The sequence below is a fragment of the Talpa europaea genome (assembly GCF_964194135.1).
Source record: "Talpa europaea genome assembly, chromosome: 8".
NCBI classification, from domain to species: Eukaryota; Metazoa; Chordata; class Mammalia; order Eulipotyphla; family Talpidae; genus Talpa; species Talpa europaea.
In genome coordinates this window covers 13,080,535-13,092,864 of record NC_140075.1, presented here as the reverse complement: position 1 = coordinate 13,092,864, position 12,330 = coordinate 13,080,535, and the positions used below count along the sequence as shown (strand labels likewise).

The window sequence follows — 12,330 nt, the reverse complement described above, 5'->3', positions numbered from 1 at the left end:
AGGGGGAATAGGCCCCGTTCCCCCATGGGGGAAAGAGGTCCCGTACCCCCATGGGTGCAGAGGTCCCCATAATCCCGTGGGGGCTGTGGGTCCCCGAACACCCTTGCTGAAGGGCCGGACGCTGGGGTTGTGATTGGGGGAGGAGGGTGCAGGTGTGCCCCATGAGGAAGATTTTCTGTTCCCCTGAGGGGGAAGAGAGTCCCGTAACCCCATGGGTGCAGATGTCCCCCTTCCCCTGTGGGAGCTGCGGGTTCCTGGGCCTCCACACCAGCGCCGCCTATCGGCGGCCCTTGGAAGTGCACATTTGCACATGCAGAGTCGGGTTGGCTGGGTCAGGCTCTGGCCAGTGGAGGAGCCGGGTGCTCATCAGCTCTGCTGGGCCAAGTGAGGACTCTTCCCCTTTGAGTTGTGCTGGGTTGCTTGGGCTTTCCTCGCCGGACTGTCTGCCTGCAGCTTTGAAAGAGGCCTCCTTCGTGGCTTTTTTGTGGCTTACAGGGGATGCCCTTCCCTGACTGTGACTGCCCCCTTCTTCTAGGGGGTCTTCGGGCACACGGCCTGCCGCTGTGTGTTGAGTGCGGGAAGAATGTGCAGGCGTGCCCCGGGAGGAAAATTTGCCGTTCCCCTGAGGGGCAAGAGGGCCCCGTTCCCCCATGGGGGAATGAGGTCCCGTACCCCGATGGGTGCAGTGGTCCCACTAACCCCCTGGGCGTGAGGGTCCCTGAACCCCATCACCAGTTTCCCCTAGCGGCGGCCCTAGGAAGTGCACCTTTGCGCATGCACAGTTGGGTGGGCGGGGTTAGGCTCCGGCCGGGGTGGAGACTTGGGCTCATCACCGCTGCTGGGCCAGGGGAGGACTCTTCCACTTTGAGAGGTTCTGGGTTTCCCGGGGTTTTCTGCGCCTGCCAGTCTGCCTGCAGCTTTGGAAGAGGCCGCTGTCGCCGCTTGTCTGTGGCTTACAGGGGGTGCCATCCCCTGACAGTGACCCCGCCCCTCCACCTAGGGCGTCTTCGGGCACTCAGCCTGCCGCTGGGGGTGTCAGTGCGGGAGGGTGGTGCAGGTGTGCCACGAGAAGATTTCCGTTTCCCCGTAGGGGGAAGAGGGCCCCGTTCCACCATGGGTGAAGAGGTCCAGCACCCCCATGGGTGCAGAGGTCCCCGTACCCCCGTGGGGGCTGAGGGTCCCCTAAACCCCTCGCCAGCGCCCCCTAGCGGCGGTCCTAGGAAGTGCACCTTTGCGCATGAGGAGTAGGGTGGGCGGGGTCAGGCTTTGGCCGCAGGCGGATCTGGGTCTCCTCAGCACTGCTCGGCCTGTTGAGGACCATTCCCCTTTGAGTGGCAATGGGTTGGCCGGGGATTTCCACGCCAGCCCCTCTCCCTGCATCTTTGGAAGAGGCCGCGGTCGCCGCTGTCTGTGCCTTACAGGGGGAGCCCACCCCTACAGTTACCCTGCCCATCCGTGTAGTGTGTCTAGGGCGCACGACCTGCCGCTGGGGGTGTGAGTGCACTAGGAAGGAGCAGGTTTCCCCAGGAGGAAGATTTTCCATTGGAGAGGTCCCCCTAACCCCATAGGATAGAGGGTCCCGGAATCCATTTGCCTAATGGCTTGCCGTTGGGGGTGTGAGTGCATGAGGATTGTGCAGGTGTGCCTCGGGAGGAAGATTTGCCATTCCCCCGAGGGGGAAGAGGGCCCCGTTCCCCCATGGGGAAAGGAGGTCCCGTACCCCCTTGGGTGCAGAGGTCCCCCTAACCTCGAGGGGGATATGGGTCCCCGAAACACCCTCGCCGAAGCCCCCTAACGGCGGCCCTAGGAAGTGAACCTTTGCCCATGCAGAGTCTGGTGGGCGAGTTCAGGCTCTGGCCGGGGGCAGAGCCTTGGGCTCCTCAGCGCTGCTGGGCCAGCTGAGGACCCCTTTGAGTGGTGCTGGGTTTCCCGGGGCTTTCCGCGCCGGCCTGTCTGCCTGCAGCTTTGGAAGAGACCGCCGACGTGGCTTGTCTGTGGCATACAGGGGATGCACTCCCCTGACCGTGTCCCCGCCCCTTCTTCTTGGGCGTCTCAGCCACGTGACCTTCCACTGGGGTTGTGAGATCGGGAGGAGGGTGCAGTGTGCCCCAGGGGAAGATTTGCCGTTCCCCCGCGGGGGAAGAGGTATGCGTACCCCAATGGGGGAAGGCGGTCCCGTACCCCCATGAGTGGAGAGGTCCCCCTAACTCCGTGGGTGCTGAGGGTCCCCAAAGCCCCTCGCCAGCGCCCCCTAGCGGCGGCCCTAGGAAATGCACGTTTGCGCATGCAGAGTCCTGTGGTCGGGGTCAGTCTCCGGCAGTGGGCGGAGCCTGGGGCTCCTCAGCTCTGCTGGGCCAGGTGAAGACCCTTCCCCTTTGAATAGTGCTGGGTTGGCCGCGGCTTTCCGGGCCGGCCTGTCTGCCTGCAGTTTTGGAGGAGGCCGCGGTCGCCACTTGTCCGTGGCTTACACGGGCTGCCCTCCCCTGACAGAGACCCCGCCCCTCCGTCTAGGGCGACTTAGGGCGCATGGCCGGCGCCTGGGGCTGTGAGTGCTGGAGAATGCTGCAGGCGTGCCCAGGGAGGAAGATTTGCCGTTCCCCCGAGGGGGAAGTGGGCCCCGATCCCCCACGGGGAAGATGGTCCCTTACCCCCATGGGTGCAGAGGTCCCCCTACCCCCGTGGGGCAGAGGGTCCCCGATCCCCCTCACCAGCGCCCCCTAGCGGCGGCCCTATGAAGTGCATCTGTGTGCACGCAGAGATGGGTGGGCGTGGTCAGGCTCCGGTCAGGGGCGGAGCCTGGAGATCATCAGCACTGCTGGTCCAGGTGAGGACGCTTCCCCTTTGAGTGGTGCTGGCTAGCCCGGGGCTTTCCGCGCCGGCCTGTCTGCCTGCAGTTTTAGAAGAGGCCACGGTCGCCGCTTGTCCGTGGCTTACAGGGGGTGCCCTCCCCTGACAGTGACCCCGCCCCTCCGTCTAGGGCGACTTCGGGCGCACGACCGGCCCCTGGGGCTGTGAGTATGGGAGGATGCTGCAGGAGTGGCCCTGGAGGAATATTCGCCGTTCCCCCTCGGGGGAATAGGGCCCAGTTCCCCCACGGGGGAAGACGTTCCCGTACCCCCATGGGGGAAAAGGTTCCCCTACCCCGTGTGGCGGAGGGTCCCTGAACCCCCCTCACCAGCGCCCCCTCGCGGCGGACCTAGGAAGTGCACCTGTGTGTAGGAGACACGGGTGGGCGGGGTCAGGCTCCAGCCTGGGGCAGAGCCGGGTGCTCATCAGCTCTGCTGGGCCAGGTGAGGGCTCTTCCCCTTTGAGTGGTGCTGGCTAGTCCAAGGCTTTCCGCGCTGGCCTGTCTGCCTGCAGTTTTGGAAGTGGCTGCGGTTGCCGCTCGTCTGTGCCTTACAGGGGGGTGCCCTCCCCTGACAGTGAACCTGCCCCTCCTTCTAGGGCGACTTCGGGCGCACGGCCGGCCCCTGTGGTTGTGAGTGCTGGAGGAGGATGCAGGTGTGCCCCGGGAGGATGATTTGCATTTCCCCCAAGGGGGAAGAGGGCCCCGTTCCCCCATGGGTGAAGACGGTCCCGTTTCCCATGGTACAGAGGTCCCCTTAACCCCGTAGGGGCGGAGGGTCCCCGAACCCCCCACCAGCGCCCCCTCGCGGAGGACCTAGTAAGTGCACCTGTGTGCTTGAAGAGACGGTGGGCGGGGTTTGGCTCCGACTGGGGGCGGAGCCAATGTCTCATCAGCACTGCTGGGCCAGGTGAGGACGCTTCCCTTTTGAGTGGTGCTGGCTAGACCGGGGCTTTCCGCGCCGGCCTGTCTATCTGGAGTTTTGGAAGAGGCCACGGTCGCCGCTTGTCCGTGGCTTACAGGGGGTGCCCTCCCCTGACAGTGACCCCGCCCCTCTGTCTAGGGCGACTTCGGGCGCACGGCCGGCCCTTGGGGCTGTGAGTACGGGAGGATGCTGCAGGTGTGCCCCGGGAGGATGATTTGCCTTTCCCCCTCGGGGTAATAGGGCCCAGTTCCCCCACGGTGGAAGATGATCCCGTACCCCGATAGGGGAAGAGGTTCCCCTACCCCGTGTGGCGGAGGGTCCTTGAACCCCCTCTCCAGCGCCCCCTCGCGTCGGACCTAGGAAGTGCACCTGTGTGTACGCAGAGACGGGTGGGCGGGGTCAGATTCCGGCCGGGGGCGGAGCCGGGTGCTCATCAGCTCTGTTGGGCCAGGTGAGCTCTCTTCCCCTTTGAGTGGTGCTGGCTAGTCCCAGGCTTTCCGTGCTGGCCTGTCTGCCTGCAGTTTTGGAGGAGGCCGCGGTCGCCGCTTGTCCGTGGCTTACAGGGGGTGCCCTCCCCTGTCAGTGTCGTCGGCCCTCCGTCTAGGGCGTGTTCGGGAGCGTGTCCGGCCCCTGGGGGTGTGAGTGCTAGAGGAGGGTGCACATGTCCCCTAGGGAGCAGATTGACCATACCCCCGAGGGGGAAGTGGGTCCTTATTCCCCATGGGGGTAGAGGTCCCCCAAGCCCAAGGGGGCTGAGAGTCCCCGAACCACACCCCCGCTCACCAGCACGCCCTGCCTTCGGCCCTGAGAACTGCACCTTTGCACATGCGCAGACGGGTGGGCGGGGGTCAGGCTCCAACGGGGGCGGAGCCAGGGGCTCATCAGCGCTGCCGGGCCAGGTGAGTAATATTCCCCTTTGAGTGGTGTTGGCTTGCCTGGGGCTTTCCGGCCCGGCCTGTCTGCCCGTAGTTTTGGACGAGGCCGCGGTCGCCGCTTGTCCTTTGCTTACACGGGGTGCTTTCCCCTGACAGTGACCCCACCCTCCGTCTAGGGCAATTCGGGCGCACGGCCGGCCCCTGGGGCTGTGAATGCGGGAGGATGCTGCAGGAGTGCCCCGGGAGGAAGATTCGCCATTCACCCGAGGGGGAAGTGGGCCCCGATCTCCCACGGGGGAAGACGGTCCCTTACCCCCATGGGTGCAGAGGTCCCCCTACCCCCATGGGGCAGAGGGTCCCCGATCCCGCTCTCCAGCGCCCCGTAACGGGGCCCTAGGAAGTGCATGTCTGTGCACACAGAGACGGGTGGGCGGGGTCAGGCTTCGGTCGGGGGCAGAGCCTGGAGATCATTAGCCCTGCTGGTCCAGGTGAGGACACTTCCATTTTGAGTGGTGCTGGCTAGCCCGGGGCTTTCCGCGCCGGCCTGTCTGCCTTCAGTTTTGGAAGAGGCCGCGGTCGCCGCCCGTCTGTGCCTTACAGGTGGGTGCCATCCCCTGACAGTGACCCCGCCCCTACTTCGAGGGCGACTTCGGATGCACGGCCGGCCGCTGGGGCTGTGAGTGCTGGAGGAGGGTGCAGGTGTGCCCCGGGAGGACGATTTGCCTTTCCCCCGAGGGGGAAGAGGGCCCCGTTCCCCCATGGGAGAAGACGGTCCCGTAATACCAAAACCAAACAAGGACAACACAAAAATGAAAACTACAGACCAATCTGTCTAATGAACACTGATTCAAAAATCTTTAATGAAAACTTAGCTATCACATTCCAACAGTGCATCCATAAGATAATTCACCACGGCCAAGTAGCATTTATTCTGGGGACACAAGGATGGTTCAACATCTGAAAATCAATCAATGTATTCCAACACATCAGCAAAAAGAAACATAAAAATCATATGATAATATCAATATATGCTGAGAAAGCTTTTGACAAAGTACAACACCCATTCATGATAAAGGCCATTGAAATTCTCGGGATGCAAGGAACATACCTCAACATCATAAAGGCCATATATGACAAGCCCATAGCCACTATCATCCTCCCCTTTTCAATGGTGAAAAGCTGAAAGCATTTCCATTAAGATCTGGAACAAGACAAAGATGTCCACTCTCACCACTGCTTTTCAACATAATACTGGAAGTCCTAGCCAGAGCAATAGGACAGGAAAAAGACATAAAAGGAATCCAAATAGGAAAAGAAGAAGTCAAACAATCACTATTTGCAGATGATATGATACTAAGAGAACCCCAAAAACTCCACAGAAAAAGTAATTAAACTAATCAATCAGTTTAGTAAAGTAGTAGAGTACAAAACCAACACGCAAAAATCAGTAGCCTTCCTATACACAAACATTAAATCTGAAGAAGAAATCAAGAAAACCATCGCTTTTATTATTGAAAAAAAAAATCAAACATCTGGGAATAAACCTAAAAAAAGAGGCAAAGGACCTATACAAAGAAAACTATAAAACACTGTTAAAAGAAATAGAAGAAGACACAAAGAAATGGAAAGATACCCACTGCTCACGGATTGGAAGAATTACCATTATCAAAATAGCCATCCTTTCAAAAGCAATTTACAGATTCAGTGCTATTCCAATAAAAAATTTCATTGTCATTCTTCAAAGAAATAGCACAAATACTGATGAAATTCATATGGCACCACCAAAAACCCTGAATAGCCAAAACTCTCCTGAAGAAAAGAGAAAAAAGCTCTCCTTATAAAATAAAATAAATAAGGGAATGGAGGCATCACCCCCCAGATTTCAAACTATACTACAAAACCATAATAATCAAAACTGCATGGCATTGGAACCAGAACATACACATGAATCAATGGAACCAAATAGAAAATCCAGATGTATGGTCAACTAATCTTTGACAAAGGAGCAAAGACTATGCACTGGAGCAAATAAAGTTTGTTCAATAAATGGTGCTGGGAAAACTGGGTCACTCCATGCAAAAGAATGAAGCTTGACTACTACCTCACACCATGCACAAAAACCAACTCAAAATGGATTAAAGAACTAGACATAGGACCTGAAACCATAAAATACATAGAAGGAAATATAGGCGAAACACTACATGACATGCACCTCAGCAACATCTTTAAGGACTCATCACCCAAAGCAGTGATAGTGAAGGCAAAAATCAACAGCTGGGACTACATCCAATTGAAGAGCGTCTGCACAGCAAAAGAGACAATAACCAAAACAAAGAGAAACCCCAACCACTGGGAGAACATTTTTGCACACAACACTAATGATAATGGACTGATCACAAAAATCTACAAAGAGCTGAAGAAACTCAACAAAAACAAAGAAAATAATCCAGTCAAAAAATGGGCAGAAGTGCTAATAAGAAACTTCTCTGAAGTGGAGATGCAAATGGCCAACAGGCAAATGAAACAATGTTCAACATCACCTGTAACCAGGGAAATGCAAATCAGAACTACCATGAGACACCATCTCACACCAGTGAGAATGGCACATATTCAAAAAACTAGCAACAAAAAATGTTGGCGAAGATGTGGAGAAAAAACTCACACCAGTTTGGTGGTCGTGGGGCCACCCTCAACTGTGTCACCGCAGTGCCCCCCAGGGGCATCCCAGAGGACAAATCTGGAGAAAGGGTGATGGGGCAGGGCTGGGGTGCAGGCTCTGTGCTCAGAGCACTGGGTCCGGCTCTGCTGTTGACCAGCCTGGTCCTGTCGCCTCACCCTGGCAAGGGGACCTTGGTGAGGAGCCTGCAGGAGGGGGAATGGGGGAAGGGAGTGAAGGGCCTGATTGGGCTGTCTGGGGCCACTGGGGTCCATGGGTCACCGGAATCCATGGGTCATTGGAGTGCAGGGGTCACTGGGGTTCAGAGGTTGGGGCTGCAGGGGTCACTGTGGCTCAGGGCTCACTGGGGTTCAGGAGCCACCCCGACAAGGTCCTCTCTTACGTCCGCCGTCCCTCGACGACCATGAAGGACACGGTACCGATGGCCACGACCCCACCTGGGGCCTTTCCCCACCTGGGGCCTGTCCCCACCCGGCCAGCAAGTGTCTCTGGAGTCCAGACAGCTCCTGGGCGAGCCCCACACGGGGCCACAAGTAAGCCCCATCCAGATGCCTGTGGCCCTGACGCGACACCAGCCCAGGGAGAGCCCTGCCGCGGCCACCCGGGGGGTGCTCGCAGGCCGCCTGGCCAAGGGGAGCCACAGCCCGGCAAAGCTTGGCTCCGCGCAGGGGACATAGGGTTCTGCAGGGACAGGAACATCCCCGGTCGGGCCCAGCTCCATCCCACTGCCCTCTGGCTCTGCTGCCCTCCTGTCTCTCCCCCCTCCTCCCGTGCTCCCTCCTTCTATCTGTTCCCTCCTCCTAACCCCCAGGACCCCAGGGGGACACACGGGGGTGGTGGGGACTTTCTTTCCAGCCCCCTGTGGACCGGGCTCGTCTGTGGCTCTGGTGGGGCCACACCCCGCCCCGTGGTGGTTATGGTCACTGATGGGGCTGAGGGGGCAGGTCCTGCTTGCGGGGTCCCCAAGGACCCCCGACGGTGCCGCTGACCCGGGAGGCTCATTACCGGGCGTCGCTGAGAAGTCCATGGGGACTAGGACACTGGGGCCCCGGAGAAGCCCCCGCAGAGGGCGTGGACATGTCAGGGCTGGGCCGTGGACACGGAGCGCCCTGCCCGCTGCAGTTCGGGAGCCGAGGCCGGACCAGAAGGCAGAGGCAGCGCCTCGCGGGCAGCAGGACCAGCCGTCCGGGGGTCCGCGTCCCCTCCCGGCTCCGGAGGGCGAGCTTCGTGGGCGCCGCTGCTGGGCCGCAGGCGCCGCCAGCCTGGACGTGCGGGTCGGGTAAGGCGAGGGCGCTACCGCGTGATTCATGTTCTCTGTTCAGTGTCAGTGTCTGTTCCACTGAGCTGCGTCTCACAGAGTCAGGCTTTCCCTGGGAACAGCGGACTAACTTTGTTGTCCTACCAGAGGGAATTTTATTTGTTCTCTTTTGAGGTAACATGTTTTACAACCCGGTGTCACTTCCCAATGCATTCTGTATTTCAGAATAACAGCAGTTGAAATATTCATCTTATAAATTACAATTAATAAATTCTAAGGTGTACAAACAGTTCCGTTCCAGAGTGCCATGTCGTTCTGGGAGAGTTTCTAAGAGAGAAAATACATTTTTTTTTTTTTATTTTCAGGTGGTGTATTTGAGAATTGTTGCATCAAAGCTATGATATTTCAGCATTTAGAACTCTGAGTTGAAAGTGTTTAGTGTTTGATAAAATCACATTTTATGGGGGCCTCCCTGGTGGTGCAAGGGGTTAAGTCTCAGCACTGTGAAACTACCTGCAGCCTCTGCAGCAAGAGTTTTATGCCCGGCCAGGGAGCTTCCCACAGGGAGCAGCAAACCTCTCCTGTCTCCCCTCTGCTCCCCTCAGCAGTGGGTTTCACAGTCTGCCTGATCTGCTCCCCGCTCTGTCTCTGGTGAGTCCTCTCTCCCCCCCACAACTCTGGCCTGCACCCCAGCTCTTGTAAGCAAAATTAAATTGATTTAAAAAAAATCACATTTATGGGATTATTTAAGAAATAGTAGAGACTCCAGGGGAAATTTAAAATAATACTAATTATTTAAAAAGGGAAAGCGACACACGTTCATCCCTAAACTATTATGAAAAGTAGGTGTGTCAGACAGAAATTCATGACCTTTTCCCGGGATCTATGTTGATCTTTCTATTTCCTTCACAATATAATGATAGAACATCTGGAAATCGGTCTATTATGCATGTGATATTGTTTTTATTTTAACTCCACAGCAACAGAAAAATAGAAAATCTAATTTTATACAATATGAATATAAATATGTATTATAAATCACTGAATAAGTTTTTAATAGGATACAATAGGTCCAAAACTTATATTTTCTTGTTTTCATTATAATAGCTGTAATTGATTCTCTAATCTCTTACAATACATTCATATCACCACATTCTCCTAAAAATCCTACCTTAACTGGATAAAATGATTTCATCATTACAAATATTATTCTAAACCATTCAAGAGATGTCTCCACCTATGACCACCTGGTATTTTCATTTATATTCTAGTTTCTACTGATTTTTTAAATTTCTGCCCACCACTGTATTTCCCTCCCCAGGGCCTTCCCCTCTGTCACTCACAGAGGGGGGAGAGGTTGAGATTGGGGGGGAGGAGGAGAGCGGGCAGGGCTGCCCCATGTCCAGACGTCCCCACTCACGTTCAGGCCTGGGGGGAGGAACAAACCCGCACACGGGGTACCTGGGGCCCTGGGACCGGCAGGGACAGCCACACGCACAGACCATCTGGCTGAGCCCCAGAGCAGCCTCCTCCCTGCACAGACGTGCATGAGTCTGAGGGGGACAGAGGGGCCAGGAGGGTCCCGGGGTGGATGAGCCCATCCTGCTGGAGGGACGTGTTGGTGTGACCTAGGAGGAGACTCTGCGGAAAACGTGGTCTCTGGGTCCTCAGATGTGGGGAGTCAGGGGCAGAGAGATGAGGAGACCAGGGGAGGGACCAGGAGGCAGCAGTGAGGCTGACAGAGGAGGCATCAGGACACGCCGCACGGGGATGCTGAGCACAGATCATTCAGTTCCAGGACAGTGTCGGGTCCTGGAGAGCAGGAAAACAGGGACCCGCACACCCCATCTCCCTGCACACCAGTACTTGTGGGGCCTCCCCAGACCAGGGCTGTGCTGGAGGAGCAGGGACAGGCTCTCCAGGGTGGGGAGGGGCTGGGCATGGTCACGTGTCCTCTGGGGCTGCGCCCTGGCCAACCTCTGGGAGGTGTGCTGGGCGGAGACACTGGGGCCTGGGCTGGAGGGGGAGCCACATGACTGGGGCACTTGGGAGGGACAGTCAGTCAGGTTTGTTGAGAGGTTTGAAATTGTAATTCTTAAAGTTCTGTTGGGTCAGTGGAAATCTTCAAGCCTTCATCAATTTTCAGGACTTGTTTGGACAGTGTGATCATGTCCCCTCACAGGAGATGGAAATGAAAGTTTGAACACAGCAGCACATGCACATGAGGGTACTAGATTCTGTAGGACCAATAAGGAAATAAGGAGTAATCACCGGTGAGTAAACTGAATCATTATCTTATGCTGATAACTCATTTTATGACAATATTGAAGATATGACAATATTTACTTATTCTTTTTTTTTTTTTCAAGATACAGAAAATGACTCCATGAGTGACGGTGGACAATCTCACGGCCGTGACAGAATTTGTGCTCCTGGGGTTCCCCACCCAGGGGACCATGGGCTTCTTGAACCCGCTGCTCTTCTCCCTGGTCTACCTGTGCGCCCTGCTGGGGAACGGGCTCATCGTCCTCATCACCACCCTGGACCGGCACCTCCACACCCCCATGTACTTCTTCCTGAGGAGTCTGTCCTCAGACGTCATCTCAGCCACGGTCCCCAAGTCCATTGCCAACTCTCTGAGGCACAGCAGCTCCATCTCCTTCCGGGCTGTGTCCTCCAGGTCTTCATGATGGTTATTTGAGCAGCTGCAGGGCTTCACCTGCTCACGGTGATGAGCGTTGACCGCTATGCTGCCATCTGCCACCCCCTGCACTATGAGGTCCTCATGAGCAGGGACAGGTGTGTGCAGCTGACAGCTGTGTCCTGGCTGGGTGGGTGTTTCATCTCTGTGATGCTCACAGCTGGAACCTTCTCCTTGTCCTACTGTGGGTCCAACGTGGTCCACCAGTTCTTCTGTGACATCCCCCAGTTATTGGCTATTTCCTCCTCAGAAAATGTGATGAGTGAACTTGTCCCCCTTTTTATTTGTATGACATTGGATATGTCCTGCTTCATTTTCATCATCATTTCCTATGTCCACATCTTCTCTGCTGTCAGGAAGTTCCCATCCACAGAAGGGAAGACCAAAGTCTACTCCACCTGCCTTCCCCACCTGCTGGTTGTGGTGCTGTTTCTCTCCACTGGATGCTTTGCTTATCTGAAGCCGACCTCAGGGACCCCGTCCTTGTCTGACGTGGTCATTTCTATATTCTACACTGTGGTGCCTCCTACCTTTAATCCCATCATATACAGTCTGAGGAATGAAGCCATGAAGTCAGCTGTGGGGAGACTGGTGAAGGGCCGTTACACCAGCAAGTAAAGCTCAACCTTCTTTCCCTCAGTCACAGAGACTTTCTACAAGTGCACGCCCGGGTCCTCCAGCCACCCTCACAGGTGGTTGTGTCACAGGGACACCAGCCCCTCCTTTGTCCCTGTGCCCTCCCCTCTCTCTCAGAGCCTCAAGGGGTTGTTCCCCAAGACTTTTCAAGTGTTTCCCTGCTCAAATGCCTGTTTTCTCCCGCCCCCTGATTGTGTGTCCATGACTGACTTGCCTTGCTGTGTTCTTTCTAAAACTCCCTCATTTTGCATGGCCCTGCCCTCGCCCTGTCCGTGCCCGCCCGGGTGTGGATGTGCCACCATCTGGTCCTTGGTCCTTGGTCCAAGCGGGCCTGCTGGGGATGACACCGCTGTGATGGTGGCAGAGCTGTGAGAGTCCTGCTGCCTGTGCCCGCGTGTGACCCACTGCTTGAT

At 56.6% G+C, this 12,330-nt stretch overlaps 1 pseudogene across 1 annotated transcript in view; it reads left to right on the top strand.

Moving 5' to 3' along the window:
- Positions 1-11,899, top strand: part of LOC311175167 (olfactory receptor 14A16-like) — a 35,938-nt pseudogene extending 24,039 nt beyond the window's left edge. The window contains exon 2 of the transcript in view: positions 11,261-11,899. The product of the transcript in view is annotated as an olfactory receptor 14A16-like (transcript). The remainder of the gene's footprint in view (positions 1-11,260) is intronic.
- The last annotated feature ends 431 nt before the right edge of the window (positions 11,900-12,330 follow it).